Source organism: Cavia porcellus, unplaced genomic scaffold (genome assembly GCF_034190915.1).
Source record: "Cavia porcellus strain 051 isolate PalLab524CR breed Dunkin Hartley unplaced genomic scaffold, mCavPor4.1 scaffold_15, whole genome shotgun sequence".
In the NCBI taxonomy this organism is placed as follows: domain Eukaryota; kingdom Metazoa; phylum Chordata; class Mammalia; order Rodentia; family Caviidae; genus Cavia; species Cavia porcellus.
In genome coordinates this window covers 61,028,942-61,048,650 of record NW_026947498.1, presented here as the reverse complement: position 1 = coordinate 61,048,650, position 19,709 = coordinate 61,028,942, and the positions used below count along the sequence as shown (strand labels likewise).

The 19,709-nt window shown below is 34.2% G+C and overlaps 1 protein-coding gene across 29 annotated transcripts in view; it reads left to right on the top strand.

Moving 5' to 3' along the window:
• Positions 1–19,709, top strand: part of Zbtb20 (zinc finger and BTB domain containing 20) — an 838,748-nt gene that overhangs the window by 163,770 nt on the left and 655,269 nt on the right. For 24 of the 29 annotated variants that reach the window (XM_063225304.1, XM_063225278.1, XM_063225281.1 and 21 more), the window contains exon 2: positions 19,250–19,302. The exons of the other annotated variants lie outside the window; for them this stretch is intronic. The gene's annotated coding sequence lies outside the window, so the exon portion shown is untranslated. The remainder of the gene's footprint in view (positions 1–19,249; positions 19,303–19,709) is intronic. 29 annotated transcript variants of the gene reach the window in all.

Below are 19,709 nucleotides of genomic sequence, written 5' to 3'. Positions count from 1 at the left end.
TGTTTTTAATTTTTTTCCATTTAGTAGTGAGGTTATCATACATATCTTTTATCAATATAATGTTCTTCTATAACAATTTTAACTAAGGAGTTTATCATGAATGGATGTTACATTTTGCAAAAGGCTTTTTGTGACTAGGTTGAAATGATCCTGTGGTTTTGTTTTATTCCTTGAAAGAATGAATGTCTTGACCCGGTGATGCTTTTTTTTTTCTCCATAAAGTCTCAATTCCTTTCTTTTTCTTTCTTTGTTTTTTGTTTTGTTTTACTTTTTGAGACACACTTTGCCATTTTGTGATGCAGTTCAGGCTGGCCAAGAACTCGTTTTGTATCCCAGGCTGGCCTTGAACTTGCTTTGGCCTCCAGAGTGCTGGGATTACAGATGTGTGCCACCATGAGCACACTCGGTTTTCGCTCTGATTTTTATCATTTCTTTCCTCCTAAAAGTTTTGAATTTGGATCTCTCTTGTTTATCAAGGAGCTTGAAATGTGTTATAAGGATATTTATGTAGGATCATTGTTTTTCTAATGTGGGGTATTCCTAATGATAAACTTTTCTCTTAGAACTGGTTTCATTGTGTCTCATAGGATTTGATATCTTGTCCTGCCATTGTCATTTGACTATAGGAACTTTAAATTTTTGCCCTTTTTTCTTGATCTATTGATTATTCAACAATTTTATTTAATCTCCATGTGTTTGTATATTGTCTCTGGTTTCTTTTGCTTTGATTTCTAGTTTTGTTGCACTGTGACATGATGAAATACATGGAACAATTTCTATTCTTTTGCATTTATTTAAGCATGCCTTATAGGCTAGTGTGTTGTCTATTTTGGATAAAGTTCTGTATGATACTTTTGTCTCTTTTTGTTGAATTATTCCCTTTAACAGTATGTGGTAACCTTCTGTCTTTTAGATCAGTTTTGGTTTACAGTCTACTTTGCCATAGAATAAGATGACTCCTTCTGCCTGACTTCAGTACCTCTTTCTGTCTGTCTTTCTTTTTATATTATTTACATTTTTATTTTGGAGGTGTTGCAGAAATACTGTGTTCTCATATCCCCTTGCCATTTTCCCCCTAGTGGCTATGTCTTTTTTTTACACATGATATGTTTTATGAAAACTAAGAAATATGTATTATAGTATTTTTAAAAATACATTTGTATTTCATTGTTTACAAATTTATTCATGTTTCATTATTTTTCCATTTCTTTTTATATTTCAGTATCCAATTCTGGATGCTTCAATGTTATATTTCATAGTTTCCTCTGTAATATATAATGGTTTTTCAATGTTTCTTTGCTTTTCATTACTTAGTTTTGAAGAATACTTCTCAATTATTTTGCATGATATTCCTCAGTATGAGTTATTTTATTTCACTTTATTTGCAATGTTGGCAATTCATGTAGTTTACAATCATCTTGAGGTATGATTAGGTTTTCATATTACAGCATTTTTTTGTTTTAATCCTCTTCCTGACCTTTTCTTCCTCCTTCCTCCTTGTCTTTTGGTTCTCTAATCATCGTGTTTGTACCTGTTGTTTTAGCATGTGATATGGCTTATAATGTTTAATTGATTGGGGTCCTTAGATTCCTGTTTATGCATTTTTTTCACTTTCCATCTACCTGTGGTTTTTGTTTGATTGGTCTTTCATATTTTGTTAGAGGTGTATCTCTTGTAGGCAACATGGAGTTGGGTTTTGTTTTTGAATTCATTATGGCAGTCTGTGTCTTGGAGAGTTAAGACTAGTCATATTAATAACACTGACAGTGTTTATTTGTCAAAGCTCTATCCATCATTGATTATTTTATCCATTTTTTACTTGATTACTTTCTGTATTAAATATCTTCTTTCCATTGGTTTGTTTGGTGTTATCAGTCTTTCTTTTCTATCTAGAATTCCTTTGAATACTTTTTCCAATGCTGTTTAGTGGTCATGCATTTCTTTAGGTGCTTGTTGTCAGACAAAGTATTTCACCAACAAATTTAAAAGATAATTTGAAGGATAAATTACTCTGATTTGGAAGTTGTTTTATTTTATGGCTTGAAAAACTTAGCTTCAAGCTCTTCTGGCTTTCAAAGTTTGTGTTGATAAATCCACTGTTATTCTGATAGGCTTCCCTTCACAGGATACTTGATATAACAGCTTTTATTAATCTTATGCTCACTCTTTTTGCTGAATTTCTGGCACTTTTTACTATGCTGTGTCATGAAGAGGTTCTTTTCTGTTCATAGCTATTTGGAGCTCAGTGTATGTTGTTTACTGAATTCTTTCCTTAGACTTGCAGAATTTTTATTATGATTTTTTTATATCCTTTGTGTCATGTTACAATCTTTCCTTAACACCTATAACTGTTAAGTTTTCATTTTGAATCATCTGGAAGCTGTTAGATCAAGTTTCCCTGGTGTTTTTTTTTTTTAGGGTATCACTGAATACACGATCTACTACTTACTGCTTCAATTCTAGTTCTGACATTGTTTCCTCCCATTTGTTGTGTCTGTTGCTCAGACTTTAGTTGAATTTCCATATCCTGTATTTTTGTTTTGTTTTTTCATAATTTCCAAGTTTTTACTCAAATGGCCCTATATATTTCCTATCATATTTACTTTTTGTTTGTGTCATCTTATATGCTCACTTGAACAGTTTTTTAATCCTTTATCTATTTATTTACATCTCGTTTGAGCTCACTGAACATGTTATGGATATAATTATTTTCTTCTTTGATGTCTTCAGATATTTTAACTATTTAGTCTTTGACTTCTTTGCCTTTTATTTCATTTCACATGAGATCAGCTTTTAAGAAGCTGAACATTTTTTGAGAAACTGAACAATTTGGCAGGCTTCTTATTGCATAGTTTGTTATGTTTTAAAGATTGAGTTTTGGCTTGGTAGAAAAATTCTGTCACTTCTGTGGACATTTCTTTATTTAATGATATGTTTGCTTGTGACTTTGGTTATGGTTTGACATCTCTACACTTGTTCAACCACTCCATGTACTAGCTTCAGTTCTGGTTGTTGAGTTGCAAGTAGAAAATTACTACCATCACAGAATAAAATATATGAACCATTATTTTAACCATATCTGCTTTTTAAAAAAATAACAGATAAAGACTGTAATATAGTACCAATGACAAATAATGCTTGGTTTTAGATGTTGAGGGTTGAAAAAAGGGAAAAGAAATGAAAGAATAGTTCAGAAAAAAATAAGAGAAAGGAGATAACAGTAAATGAATGCAAAAAATAGATAGGATTGTTAGTTATATTTTTATACCTGGAGTTGAGGGCTGGTAGATTAGAGTTTGAGAGATTATTTGTGAGAGTAGGAAAAAAGAGGGAGTAGAAGAGAGATTGAGGGATGCTATAGTCATAATCCATTAATATTCAACATAAATCTTGTTTGAATCCTCTATACACAGTTTTTTTTAAAATGATAGTCAACCTGACATGTCCATTAAAGATACTATCTAAACTAAAATACCGTACATATACAAAAACATTAGAAGTATAGCATCCCCTCAGTCCTTTTTATTCTTTCTGAATCTGACCATTGTCATCTTCACCCAATATTTATAAAGTGTAAACTTTGGCATGTAATAGTTATGAGAAGCTGAAATTCAGTGGTTGAGTCTAAGCAGTTCGATGTATGTGCTGGTGTTTAACCTTGATCTTCTTCAAATGATTTTTTTTTTTTTTTTTTTTTTTTTTTTTGCAAACCCGTGAGTGAAAGGACTTGAGGGTCTGGATGACTCTAAGCCTTCTTCCTTTTTCCCTCTAATCACTATTTCTCGTAATCACTATTCTGCTTGTGTTCATTTGCACTCTTCTGAGTAGGGCCAGCCAGGGAAGTTTTGCTTGTTTTTTTGCCTTTGATTTATAATTAGGTACCTTTAATTTTGTTGGAGATAGGGAGGGCTCAGAGTGAATAGTCATGACTGGTCAAGTACACTGTCCACTGCTGATTTATGAAAGGCTTTCTTGATCTCTGTTCACTTCCTTCTGTGATAAATCCCTGCAGTTGCATATGTCTGCTCTTTGTAATCTTCTGTGGCTTAATGTGTCATGCATTTGTCTCTCAGCACACTGCACTTCTCAGGCCAGACTATCTATTCTTGCCAGACTCACTGCCCATACCTTACCAAGATTATCCAGCCTGTGAACTCAGTGGTGTCTATGACAAGTGAAACTCAGCAGCTTTTGACTAGCGCTAGCACTGAGCCCTGAGCCATCTGCAGAGAAGGTGGCAGGTGGTGGGCAGAATATCCTGCAAGTACAGAGCTCTCCATTGTTTAGGGAAATAGTGAGTGAGTAGCTACTTTGGTCTTGCTCAACTGTATTTTCTGTTTCCCTGCATGACATGCATTGAAACCATTGTTCATTCCAGTGATTCACTGAGCAAGGGATCTCACAATGTCTAGTTTTGTGTCCTCAAGCAGAACTGTGATCCTTGTTTCTTTTTTCCCAGGATCCCACCAGTCCTAACATAGTAACTGCCCTCTGAATGATCCTCTGATTTTGTTTTTCTAGAGCTGTGATCTGTGAATATCTCACTTGGTTGTCTCTGTCTTCTGGTGAGAAACCAGTTAAAACAAGTGGGTACTGGACAGTGGTTGCTTGACTAAGTGCAGATCAGAGCAAACTGCCTGCAGCTACTATATGCACCTTTTTCCCCAAGAGTGTTCCATCCTTTCCAATAAGGATCTTTGCCAGACCTGGGGTTATAAGCAGTACCAGATCAAAGAGTGGTCCTGCTTATTTTTCAGGAACTCATTTGGTGGGCTTCTCCTTAAAGTTACTTTTCCACATTTGGGTATTTGTTGGCCCTACTTTCTAGTGACAGAATTTCCTGGTGCATGTCTTCCGATTATACTGCGAGCACTGCTTCCTATGGTCACCCATGATGGATCTCTGAAAGCAGCATTATTTTGTTTTAAAGATCAAAGAACAATTGTCCAATAGATAGATATATTTAACCTTTAACCAAGATGAAACAAACCAGAATTGCTTTCACGGTCCCCTTTTAAAAGAAAGGAGACAAATCATAAGAAAATAGCTCATCAGTAAGGGAGTCTTTAAAAGGTAAGGAAAATATCTTTTCATACTTTGGAGTTGCTGTATAATCAGTACAATCTCTAATTATTTAGAGTTCTATAAAATCAGAAAGCAAAGAATTTTTATGCTGCTCCATGGACTCCTAAAATCTTATACAAGGGGAAAATGTCCAAGTTTTGGTCATCTTCCCAGAGAGCTTTGAGAAATGCCTCCTGTAAAAAAGTTTATGACCTATCTTGTAAGACCGTTTAAAATTTTTTTTTATTTAAGGAGAAAAAGAAAAAAACAGAAAAAGGGTACAAGTAATACGAAATTTAAAAAATAAACAGAAATCACTAGTTGATAGATTACATATTCTCATCTTAGAAATAGTTATTCAAGTTACAAAATTGAAGCATACAAAGTGGACTTTCAAACACAGTGCAAACAGTGTTTTTTGGATCATTTGTTCAATGATCCAAAAAAACTCAGTAATATGGTCATCCATCTCGCACACCGAAACATATATGCAGTTATAACCTTTAGAGCACTTTCTTTTCTTTCTTTTGTACAATTACAATTACACATTTTGGGTTTTATTACTCCCACAGTTCTTATTACTTTTTTTTGAAGAGAGTAAAACCACATGCGACATATCAGAACAGAGTCAGTCAAATCAAAAGGATGTACATAGTAGATAATGTAGAAACAAAATACAAGGTGATCAACAATGGTTATCATACTGCCTCTTGCTATTTTAAGAAGAACTGCCAGGTATAATAAAATTGAACAAAGCAGTAAAGAATAAAACCAAAGCATTGGAGACATTACAGGACTTTAAAAGAAGATAATAGTCAACCAGAATGGGTGTCATAATGAATCTTACTGTCTTCACAGTTTTGCCTATACTTTCGAACTTGGTACTATCAAACAAAGCAGAATAGGGGAAACACAGTCAAAACAAGATGGTGAGGGCAATACAGAATTTCAAATTAAGTTAATAGTAAATCAAAGTAGGTTACTATAATGCATCCTGCTATTTTTAATTTATTTTTCCCTTAATTAAAAAGATAAGAAAAAAGTAAATAATTAAAAAAAGGGGGGGATTGAGATAAAAGAGGGCATAACAACAGAACAACGCAGGTCAAAACATAACCATTTAAGCAAAATAGTGTTTTACCACAAGATATCCTGACATAAAAATAGTTACCATAGTGTCTCTTTCCTTGAAATCTTTGAGTATAACTTCGTATACTGTAGCACCAAACATATCAAGACACTATAAAACCATTCAAGAGAGTGACATTATTACAGGGTATTTAGAACCAATTAACAGAAAATGAACAATGGTTTCTGTATAATCTCCTTGTCTATGAAAGTTTTTACTTATATTATCTATATATAATAAAATCCAATAAGATACAACCTTTTAAGACCGATGGAGACAGAAGAATACAAGTTTGATGGGACTTCATGATGATACTAAATCAGCACTAGTTATTATGATGTCTTGTTTTCTCCAAAATAGCTATTCCTACCATCGGATCTTCTCTGCCTCATTTCTGTTGAGCTCTTTTTCTGTCGTTTGTTGTCAGTTTGTCTTCTTCATTTCGCTTTCTGTTCCATTCATTGTGGCCTCTCTACCACTATTTCTGGAATCTTGGTATTTTCCTTGTTTAGAATATCCTGCAGTATTCTCTGTACAGTTGAATTGGTGGTTGCAAATTCCCCTAGTTCCTTTTTATCCTGGAAGCACCTTGTTTTTCCATCAATTTCTAGGGACAGTTGTGCCGGATATAGCAATCTTGGCTGAAGGTTATTATCTTTCAAAGCTTGAATTAATTCCCCCCATGCTCTTCGTGATTTGATGGTTTGTGCCGAGAAGTCTGTTGTAATTCTTTTGGGTATTCCCTTGTAAGTGATCTGTTTCTTGTCTCTGACGGCTTTTAATATTCTGTTCTTATATTGGATTTCTGGAATTTTGATTATTTTATGCCTGGGTGTAGCTTTGTTTGGGTTGTAGGTGGCTGGGGTCCTGTATGCCTCGTACATCTGAGTATCTTTATCATTTGCTCAATTAGGGAAATTCTCTTGGATTATTTCTGTGAATAGCTTTTGTAGTCCATTTGTTTGTGTCCCTACTTCTTCTTTTATGTTCTTAATTCTTAAGTTATAAATCCTCTTATCATCTTCTAGGCTTTGTATTGTTGCTGTTTGTTTTTTTGTTATTTTAAAGAAGTTTTTCATTTCATGCTCCCATATTACAAATCTGCCCTCCAGTTCAGATAATCTATCCTTAGTTTCTTTCAAGTTGTTATGCCAGTTTTCAATAGAGTTTTTTAGTTTCCTGGTAATCTCTTTGAACCTGCTTCACATATTCTATGCTTTCTCTATTTTCTCCATCAAACAATTCTCCCCTTTTTTTCTGTTCTTCCATTCCACCATCTGTTTTTCCTTGGGTGGTGTTTAGCATTTCTCTAAGTATTCTACTTATACCTTGCTTCAGGTCATTAATAACTTCATTCCTGAACTCATCTATGAGGCTCTGGAGATAGCGCTTTATGTCTATTGGTGCCGTGTCAGATATTGCATGTTTCTCAGGATTGGTGGCCGAGGACCCTTTCTTATTGCTCCCCCTTCCCATATTTTTTGTTCCTTTTATACAAGCTAATATAGGAGGCCCAGTGTTTGAATTGTGCTGGCTAGGTGTTCCCGCCCACTGCAGTGTATTAGGGAGACAGAGACCTATGCAGCCTATGCTGGGCCCGCCCATCTAGGTCAACCTACCGAAGGCTTCACTGCTAGGGTGCACCTCCAGGCCCTGGGACCTGGTTTGGGCTAGCCTACTGGGTCTTAGTCAGTGGCGTCATGCAGGCCAGGCACTCCCCACCAATCCCGCTTGAGAGGGGAATATGTGACTGAAGTCACTGCAACACCCTGTTCCAGCTAGCCTGCCCGGTCCCAGTATGTCCTTTGCTGAAGCCTCCTTCTCTATGGAAGGATCCCCAATCTGCTCACTCACTGCAGGTCGATGCAGGGCTCCCGGCCAGTCCTGCTCTCAACTCCATTCACTGCTTCCCACTCTCAGCTTTCGTGCCTCTCTCCTTGCCACACCAATTGGGACGCAGCAGCAGCTGCAGGAAATTCAAATCATAGCTTCTAGTGGCACGGGCTCCAGCTTCCATGCTGAGACCTTATCTGTTCTTGTTATATCACCAGGATTACATTTCCAGTTGGTTTCTCTTAGTTTAGTTCATTCCTGGGTCGGCAAAGTATATGTCCCCTTGCTTAGGATTTCTCGCCCGGCACCATTCCTAGATTTTAAGTGCGGTTTCTCAGAGAGCCTCCGAAGCTACTGCTATCTATCTGCCATGTTCTCCTGGAAGTCCCTCCATATAAAAATTTTTAATGCAGAATAAAATAATACTTGATTTACTAAGGAAAAATTTCAGTATATCTTAGATTTTTTTTTTAGTGAAAAAGGATCAACGCAAACCTTTCCCCACCCATTACCCAGTGTTTGTTTGTACCAAGCAGTAGTCTTTTGACTATACTTAGCTGAGCTGATAGTTCCTCCAGAGAAAATAGTGATTTTTATATACAGTTCATTCTTTCTTTTATTTCTTCTAGTTGCCAAATGAACATTTTCCACACTTTCATAATTGCATATTTCTTATATATACTTACGAATTGAAGTACTCTAAATGCTTGCTTCAAAACCATAATTATATCTATTTAATTAGTAGAATTTAGTACAAATGTATTGTGAAATAAATGATCTGAAACAGGACAAGAGAGAGAGTTAGAAGGAATTTTACTGATCCCTGAAATTTCAGAAATGTGTTGTAATCCTTATGGGCTTTGATAAATATTGGAGTTCACATTTATTTGGTGTTTTTAAATTGGTTTTATTAAAATGACTTAGTAGACTATTTTAAACTAATTATTTCATGGATCTTTAGAAAGGATAAACATTCCAAACTCAAAAACTTTTAATAGTTCTTGGTTGAAGAGTTTAAGTAAATAATTCAGAAGTGCATTCTATTTACCTGTTAATAATTAACCAATGTGTACTTTTCACAATCATTGAGGTTTTATTTATTTATTTGTTGGTGTGTTGGTTTTTAAGAATTTATTTAACGTATTCTGCTATTGGAGAAAAAAACAGTGAAACTGCATAGTCAAGCAAATAGCCTGAGTTACTTTTAAAAAGGCAAGTTAAAAATATTGAATTGATTAGACCTGAGGGTTAAAAGCAATACAAAAGTACATAATCTTTCTCCACTTCTCCCCTCTATTTGGAAATGAAACTGTAATAGCTAACTACAAGTATAATTGCATCAAGGGAATGGTCCTGAGATGTTTCCCCAGAATTCTAGTTCACTGGAATTTTATTTGATTTTTAGATGACTTTTGTTATGGATTAGCTTGGCTACTGTTATGAAAATTCTTGGAGAAATCCACTGTAGAATTTATCACATTTGTTGGGTGTTTAAAAAGTTAACCAAAATTAGCTGTATTTTAAAAGCACAGTACAGATGAACTAAAACTAACTTAGACTTTTTGAATCTAATGGGAATATGTCTTGTCCTCTTGATCAAGTAAATATACAGTTATAATTAGCTATATTTAAAAAGCTCAGTACAAATGAACTAAAACTAAGTTAGACTTGAATCTGATGGGAATATGTCTTGTCCTCTTGATCAAGTAAATGTACAGTTTCTTTTGTATGTTCTAAGAGAATTATACATAGTTTTCATTTGGCTATTTTTTATGAGCTACAACTAAAACTTATATTTAAATTTTATTAAGTGAAGTTGATTTGTTTTCTGTAATTGTTAGTGGTGAATGACATTTAACTATTTCTATTAGTTTTGTCCTAAGTTGGTAGGCCCCATATAAAACTCAATGTTTTTGTTTTATCTTTTGATAAGCTTGCTTATGGAACATTAGACTTTTTACATTCTACTTTCTAGGCCATGCCTTTCTTTGAAAATTTAAATGAAGATGTAATCCTATAAAATTTAGCTGTGGGCAAACATCGATATCATTATAGTTGGTTGTTATTTTAACAGATTCTATTTTCCTTTCTTTTTTCTTTCTTATTATGCTTTCTTTCCTTCCTTTCTCTATCCGTTCTTTCTCCTTCCCTTCCTAACTTTAAAAAAAATCTAATTAATAGAGGCAGCTGTAATCAGTATAGTGATATACAGTCATTTTCAGCTGATTTTTTTAACATGTAGGAAGTTGAACAACAAAACATCAATTTTTTTCTGAAAAATTAAGATTAAGTCATTTGTTTTCTGCTTTTTATGTTTACAGTCATAAAATTTTAAAAAGTAGTTCAAATTAAAATTATTAAAATTATTAATATTATGTACCATTTAACTTATTGAAATTTTTTAATGTAAGATTAAAAAGACACAGAAGAAAAACAAAAAAGCAATACAGACAAACAAACAAGAAACCAAATACAATAACAGTATAGGTTTATGAAACAAGAAGATAGTTATTTCACAATGGTTGTAATACTCTACATTATTACATTCAAGAGGGTTTCTTAGATTAACACATATATACATGTAAAATTGATCTACATATATGAGCTTTAACTGTTCTTTTCCCATAACTAATACAATTAGTAGTATAGTCAGTTTAGCTACCATGCATGTGTGTGTGTATCTATACACACACACACACACACACACACACACACACACACAAATTTATGTCTTTTTCCTTTTCTATTCCTTCTTTCCTCCTTTCCCTTATTCTTCTTATTTTTCCTCCTTGAAAAGTTTCTTACCCTAACTCAGTAGTCATTGTAGATTTTGCAACATGTATACTTTTTCAGTTTTTTATGCTAGGGAAAAAATACGGTATTTATACATGTGAGTTTGATTTATTTCACTTATGAGTATGGTCTCAAGTTGCATCCATTTACTTATAAAAGTCTCAATGCAATCTTTTTTATAGCTGAATCTCCATTGTATAAAAATACCACATATATCACCATGGTATGATGTCATTTGTACTGGGAAAATGCCTAGAAGCAGGATAGCTGGATCAAGTGGAATCTCTAATCCTAGATTTTTGAGGGATCTCTACACTGATTTCCACAGTGATTGTACCAGTCTACATTCTCATTAACAGTAGAGAACAGTTTCTTTGTCTGCACAGCTCTTGTAGCATTTGTTGTTGTTTGATTTCTAGACCTTGGCCATTCTTTTGGGTTGAGATAGAATCACGTTGTTTTAATTTGAATTTCCCAAATTACTATTAATGTTGAACATTTTTTCATATATTTATTTACCATTTGTATTTCTTCATCTGAGAAGTGCATATTCATACCATATGCCCATTTTTGGATTAGGTCTTTGAATTTTTTTTGCCTGATTTCTTAAAAATTCTTTAGAAGTGCTAGACAGAAGTATTTTGTCTGAGTGACTGTTGGCTAAGGTATTTTTCTAATTCGTGGGTTTTGTTTTCACTCTGTTGGATATTTCCTTTGACATGCAAAAAGTTTTTAATAAGATGAGATCCTAGTTGTTGATTCTGGGAAGCGTCCTGTGGAGTTTGATTTTATTCCTGAACTCTCTGCCTACTTTTATGTCATCAAGATTTCTACTTACTTTGTCTTCTAGTAGATTTAGTGTTTCTATTGTAATATTCAGATCTTGGATTTATGTACTTTAGTGCATGGTGATAGGTAGAGCTAGGCATATGATGAACTAGTTTGTCCAGCACCACTTATGAAAGAGGCTGTCTCTATTCCATTGTATGTGTTTGGCCCCTTTGTCCAAGAAGAGGTGGCTGAGTGTATTTGTAGTTGTGTTTACATATTCTAATCTATTACAGTGGTCTCCAGGTCTGTTTTTATTCCAATAACATTCTGATTTTATCACAGTAGCTTTGTAATTTAATTTCAAGTCAGGGATTGTGATGCCTCCTGCCTTTCCTTTGTTGCCCAGAATTGCTTTTGGTATTCTAGGCCCCTTCTGGTTCCAGATGAACCACCCCGAGGGTGATTTCTCTAGATCTGTGAGGTATGCAAATGGTATTTTGGTTGGAACTGTCTTAAATCTGTGTAACAATTTTGGGAGAATGGCCTTTTCACAATGTTTGTTCTTCCTATCCATGAATATCTTTCCATTTTTTGAAATCCTCTTAGATTTCCTTTTTTAGAGCAATGTAGTTTTCAGTGTATAGATCTTTTACTTCTTTTGTTAGTTTGATTCCTAAGTTTTTTTTTGGATTCTCACGAAAGGTATAGTTTCTCTTATATTTCTCTCAGTGAATCTGTTGTTTGTGTACAGGGATTCTGTTGATTTTTGAGTGTTGACCTTGCATCCAGCTACATTACTGAATATGGTTATTATGTATAGGAGTCTTTCAATGGAGTTTTGGGGGTATTCTATGTAGAATATCATATCCTCTGCAAATAGTAATTTAGCTTCTTCCTTTTCAATTCTTATTCTTTTTATTTCTCTTTCTTGTCTAATTGTTCTGGCTAATGTTTCCAGAACTATATTGAACAGGAGTATTGAAAATGGACATCCATGTCTTATTTCTGATTTTAAGTTGAAAGTTTTAAATTTTTGCCCGTTTAGTAAAATGTTGGCTGTTAGTTTGTCATAGATGGCTTTTATCAGATTGAGGTAGAGATCATTTATTTTGATTTTCTGTAGTGTTTTTATCATGAATGGTGTTGGATTTTGTTGAAAGCTTTCTCTGCATCTATTGAAATGACCATGTGTTTCTTTTCCTTGGCTCTGTTGATATGGTGTATAATGTTTATTGACTTGTGTATGTTGAACTATCCCTGCATTCCTGGGATGAATCCCACTTGGTTGTGGTTATAATCTACCTGATGACTTGTTGCATTCTATTTGCTGGTATTTTATTGAGGATTTTTCCATCTATATTCAGTAGAGAGATTGCCCTATAATTTTCTTTTCATTTTTTCACAAGTTTGATTTAGTTCTGTTACTTCTTTGCTGATTTTTTGTTTGGTTTATCTGTCTCTGTGACAATGGGGTATGAAAATCCCCTGCTATAACTGTTTTATTGTTTGTTTGGTTTTTTAAATCTATTAAAATTTGTCATACACAGTTGGGTTCTCCCCTATTTGGTGCATATATATGTATGATTGTAATCTCTTCCTGTTGAATTTTTCCTTAACCAGCGTGTAGTGACCTTCTTTTTCTCTTTTGATCATTCTTGGTTTGAAGTTGACATTGTCTGCTGAAACAATAGCGACCTCTGCTTTTTTTGTGACTTCCTGTTGCATGGAGTATTGTTTTCGATCCTTCGACTCTTAGTCTGTGAATTTCCTTTTGAGTTAAATGTTTTCCTTGTACACAGCATATTGTTGGATTTTGTTTCTTACTCCACTCTGCCAGTCTGTTTCTTTTTATTAATGAGCTGAGACCATTTACATTGATGGATATAACTGATAAATACTGATATCACTGTGGTGTTGTCTTCTGTTGTTGGTTTTCTGCTTTTTTTGTTTAATTATTTGCCCTATTTAGTGGTTTCCTTTTCTTGTTGTTATTAGGATTGTAGTTATCTTTTCTCTTTCTAGAGTGTCATTTAGTTTCTTTGTAGTGTTGGTTTGGTGGCCTTGAATTTCTTCAGTTGTTCTTTGTCATGAAAGTGTCTTATTTCTCCAACTATTTTCAAAGATAACTTTGCAGGATACATCAATCTCGGTTAAAAGTTGTTTTCCTTCAGGATCTGAACTACTTCACTCCAAACTCTTCTTGACTTGAAGGTTTGTGTTGAGAACTCTGCTGTGATTCTAATATGCTTTCTTTCATAAGTGATCTGTTTCATTTCTCTGACAGCTTTTAGTATTCTGTTCTTGTGCCAAATTTCTGATATTCTTCTATGTCTGGGTGGAGGTTTATTTTGGTTATGGTTAATAAGGTTCTGTGTGCCTCACTTATCTGTTTATCAGATTCTCTTCCTATGTTTGGAAAATTTCCTGCTATTATTTCTGCAAATAGCCTTCACAGGTTATTTATGTTGACCCCTGCTTTTTTGTTGACACTTATCAATCTTAATTTTGTTTCTCTTTGCCTCATCTTGCAGCTGTTGAATTGTTGTTTCCTGATTCCTTGTTATTTTTAAGAGATCTTTTGTTTTGTGGTCATAATTTCCATCATATCTTCAAGGTCTGAGAGTCTGTCTTCAGCTCCATTCAAGCAGTTTTGCCAGCTTTCAATGGAATTTTTAATTTTTTGAATATCCCTTTGAGTCTGTTTTATACATTCTAACTTTGTCTTATATTGTTCATTCAAATTTCTATCATTTTTATTGTGTTCTTCTATATTTTTATTTAGATCTTCTTTGTAGATACACACAGCATTTCTTCCATAATGTTTGTCATTTCATTTTTTATCTGAAAGATTATTTCTGACTTGATATCCTCTATAACTTCATGGAGTTATTTCTTTACTTCATGTGCTATCATTTCAGAAAGTTCAGTTATGCAATTTCTAGTGTCTTCCATTTCAGTGCCTCTTGGGTTTATTCTCAGTGGACTGGAGCACTGAGACTGCCTCTTTCTCTTTTGTTTTGTCATTTTCCTCTGGGACCCATGTGGCTAGCCAGGCACCCTGCTGATGGATTGTACTGGAATACTGCAGTGGGCAGAGTTTTAGTCCTCCGATATTCCTGTGGCTAGCCGGGGTGCACCCCCAACCTGTGACCCTGGATCCTTGTGTTTGTGGCCTGTGAGGCTGGCCAGGTGTTCCTCTGATGTACTGAACTGGGTTGTTTTGGGATACTGGACAGAGGTTGGATTCTCTTTCTTTCTTTCTTTTTTTAAAGATTTTACTTTATTTTTACCTGGGATCCAACTCATAGCTGAGCACTTGCAAGGCAGGCGCTTATGCCCCTGAGCTAAATTGCCAGCCCCAATCCTCTTGCTGCTAGCTGGCCACACTCCAGGTGTGTGTTGCTGGGTCTAAAACCTGGTTGAGTGGAGTTGAGAACCTCTGGGCCCCAGGTGTCTAGTAGGGATGCACCCACTGTATGTCACCAGGGCTTAGTGCCTGCAGGGTGGACTTTAAAACCCTTCAGATTGCAGAGCATGACCCTGAATATGGCACTGCCTGGGCCTTGCATCTGGCTGGGAGGATTTCAGAGCCTCTGGAGTATACAGGTAGCAGAATGTGTCCCGAGCATATGGCACTAGGGCTTTGATCCTGGTTGGGTGGAATTTGGAACCTCTGGGACCCACCAAGTGACTGAACTGTGGAGCTGGGGCTTCTTGCTCTGATAGCAGAGCTTATTCTCCAAGACCAATCATTGCTTCCTGATGGGCAGCTCTGGGGTTGTGGGCTGGGCTGGGCTTGGTAACTCCGGATAGATTGCACTTAGTTGCTGGCTTGGGTACAGTTCGGATTCTCTGTGCAGCTAGTGAGGATGCACCCCTGAAGTGTGGTGTTATGGACTTACGCATGCCTGGGTAGAATTCAGAACCTCCAGGACCCAGGAGGCTAGGCAGAGGATAACAGTCACTCTCTCCACCAAAAGTGACACCACCTGGACCTTGCCTTTGGCTAGGAGCACCATTTAACTTTTTTTTTTTTTTTTGTCTTTTTTCCTTTTTATCAGTACTGGGCACCGAACTCATGACTGCCTGCTTGCAAGGCAGGCGCTTATGCCGCTGAGCTAAATCCCCAATCCCACCATTTAACTTGTTAAGCTTAATGGTATACTATGGATTTGCACTTGCTGTTTTTAGTATTATATAACATAATTTACTTAACCTGATAGTTATTACTGAATATTTATGTTTTTAATTTGAACTTCTTTTAATTTTTTGGCTAATACCATTTCATATATATTTTATCTGTCTCCTTTAAAAAGTGAAATATTTATTTATAGATAAGAATATTATTCCTAAGAACATTTAAAGTATTTACTTTTGTGCACTTAATTTTCTTAAAGATATTTTTAATTTAGGAAAAATTATAAGTAGTAGAATTTAAAATTCTTTAGGTTGTTATACACTGTGGTATTTATGCCTTAAAAGTCATGGAGTTTGGAGAAAATTATATACTGTGTTTCCTTAGGATTCTTTGATTCGTTTATTTGTTATATTTAGATTCAGAAAACTGATTTATGTTTTGGCATCTGAGAAGATAGATGGAATGCAATTTATTTTCCCCATAAAATGAGTCAGTTATCTGAAAACTCTCTGTGAAAACTACCTGAGACTACATCCCTATTGGTGTTACAGTGATCTCTTCTACTGTAGCGCCAGTATCATAATATGTTACCTTATTCACTATATTTTTGCTATAGGACTAAGACTTAAAATTTGGTATCTTTTCTGTTTAAGTTTACTTTGATATTTGTCAGTGTCTGTGCTTCTTGTTTTTATATATTTTAGCTAACATTAAAAGGTAAAGCTATTAAAGATAATTTTATTTCATTCTACACAATTTTTAATAGTTTTATGTATCAAGCTCTGTCGTTACATTAGGAATATTGAAACATAGCAGAATCTTTCCTCTGTCAAAATATGTTAAACTGATAGCAGCAGAGACAATATGTAAAGAATTAATATAGTGGCCTAATATTGGTAACTTTGCTTTTTGTCTCTAATTCACTCTACTCTTTTGTTATTCATGACCTATTGGCTCTAACCATTTTATGTATTTTTCTTTCTTTTTATGTTTAGGACATAATATTTGTTATGTGATACTAGCTTAACAGATTGATTTTGGCATATGAAATATGGTGACTTTTTCCTAGTTACATAGTCTGTTACTTTTGCTAATTAATGAATGATAATTATGTCTTCTTTCAGTTCTATAACAGCTTACTGAGTTATTGCTAGCCACTGTTTGGTGAAGATAAAAATAAATACCACTGACCAACTTTTAACCTAATGACAGAATGTACAATCTGTAAAAAGCAAAAGATAATAAAATATTATTTACCACGTGCCCTATTCACTGTATGCATTGTACTAAATATGCAAGGCAGTATGTGTTATTTCATTTAATTGTACAACAGCCCAGATAGTAATTAGATATTTTTTGAATCCTGCCTTCATTTCATCAAGGTTTCTTCCTTTTTTTTTAAATCTCTTTAACTTTCCTGTCCAAACGTATCTCAAATGTCAGCCTGTGTAACTCTCACTGATTTTACTTTGTTTACCTTCAAACAAAGTAAATTTGTTAAGACTGTATATTTTTTCACTCAGTAAATATTTATGAATCTTCTAGTACTATATGTGGCAGGCAGTAGTCTTACGAACGGGGAAATAGGAAAAAGTCCCTGTGCCTATGATACTTCATTTTAGTTGATGAGACGATAGTAGGTAAATAGTAATTCTATATATCAAGTAATGACCAAATCAGTTTTTTCTAACCTGTCTTTGCCTACCTTGTCTTTACATTCTGAACACTTTTCTTGTAAGTTGCTAATCATTATATATATATATATATATATATATATATATATATATATTATATTTATAATATATAATATATACAATATGATATATATTATTAGTGTTTTAATCATTCTGTGTATATATATTATGCATGTCATTAGTGTTTCTAATATTAATCTTCCTAATTCTAATTTTTAGTGCCTTCTTTTTTTTGTGGTAGCGAAGGTGTAATGTTTTGTGTTTTAGAGAAGGTATAATGTATTTTATCTTGAAAATCACAGCACTGTCATTTTTATTTCTTACACCTCATTTGTCTCTTCATGCACCCTAAAGTCAGGTTTGTTTTGTTTTAAGAGTTTAGGGGGTAGGGGCTGGGGATTTAGCTCAGCGGCATAAGCGCCTGCCTCGCGAGCAGGCAGTCGTGAGTTCAATCCCTGGTACCGATAAAAAAACGAAAAAGACAAAAAAAAAAAGAGTTTAGGGGGCTGGAGATTTAGCTCAGCGGCATAAGTGCCTGCCTTGCAAGCAGTGAGTTCGATCCCCAGTACCGATAAAAAGGAAAAAAAAAAAAAAAAAAGTTTGGATTGTTGTTTATATCTTTAATTTCCTTTTGTGAAAATACTGCATATATATTTTCTATTTCTATTCTATGATTATTAAATTACAATTCTTTTTATATTAGAGGCTGTTTCATTGTAGATGTACTGACTTATAAAATCAGTCCTTGTTTGTATGTTACATTTCTATTAGTAAAACTGCTTTTGGGACTTTCACTGAATCTGTGGAGATTGTTGGCAAATATGACACCAAGGTCATCATTGATATTTCATAACCAACCTAAGAGAGATCACTTTCCAAGGACATAGAACAGCAAGCCATTTTTTTTTTTTTTTTTTTTTTTACAAGGGATCAAACTCACGACTGGGCGCTTGCAAGGCAGGCGCTTATGCCGCTGAGCTAAATCTCTAGCCTGCAAGCGCAACTTTTAATAGCAGAGTTGTTTTTGTTATTTTTTTTATAGTCAGACATTCCAAATTGTCTTCAAAGGCTGCCTGATCAGTACTTCTTAGTCTTAGTTTTAGTTCTGTAACATGCAGTGCATTAGATGGAAAGAAATTTGGCAGTGTGTATCCCATTTGTGTGGCATCCCTGCCTCCATGTCTAGGTATGTCCTTGCCGATGAGCTTTATTGATAATACATGAAATATAAAGCAGAGTTCTAATAGCAGTGCCTTAGATGCCATAGATAAGTTCAAGCTATACTGAATAATATTCTCTGCTTCCTTATTTCTTTCCACCTGTGTTTTTATTTTCTTTTGATTATCTGTGCTTATGCAATTACTTCTCTTTGCCTAATATTTTGAAGATAAGTTTTCTGTTTTTGTGCAAAATATCAAAATATTACACGTTGTAGATCTTTTTCAAAGAATCTTTTAAATAAAGTTTAAATAATATTTGGATAATAAATAATATTTAAATAATAAAAAATGGCTTACATGATATTTGGAATTAGCTGTGTTAAAATTTGAAAATAAAAATAAACATTAAATAAAACTATAAACATTATTAATATGAATTATGAAACTCTCAAAATTTACAGAGTGATTTAGGTTGAATATGGGTGAATACTTGTATGGCACATATACATCCAATTGTGTTAGCTTTTATTTTCTTTTAAAAACTGTTGATATTAGGTGACATGCCGAAACTCAGCCATCTCTTCCTCATGTTGAGTCATAAGTATATGATGGAATTGCAAATTGTTTCCTTGGAAGGTTTCTAATTTTAAGTATTTATTCTTTTTAGACACATAAAAAGAAGTGTTAAGAATTGTCCTTTGAGAGTCTGAAGGCTTGAAGGTAATGTCCAGTAATGTTTTCTTGAATTGGTTTTATCTCTTCAATATGCTTGATGACATTTAAGGCCTTGAAATTATTATCTCAGATCTTTTCTTTATTACCTTTTAACACATTAGATATGTTTGTATGTATAAACCAAAAATAATCTTAAATTATAAGTAAAAGAAAAACCTTGTGTTATCTCAGACTATTTCAGCCTAATTGGGTGGTGTTCTATCCTTTCTTCTTTGTATCCCCTTCACCATTTTTTAGTTTGGAATTCTGATTTCGTAATTTGTTTTTTCCTTAAGTAGACATAATGGCTCAATGGAAAAACACAAAGTACACATTTCTCCTCAGGAGTAGCTTTACAACTTACTACAAGAGATAAAAATGCATTTGTTTGGGACAACAAAGTTGTTCAGATG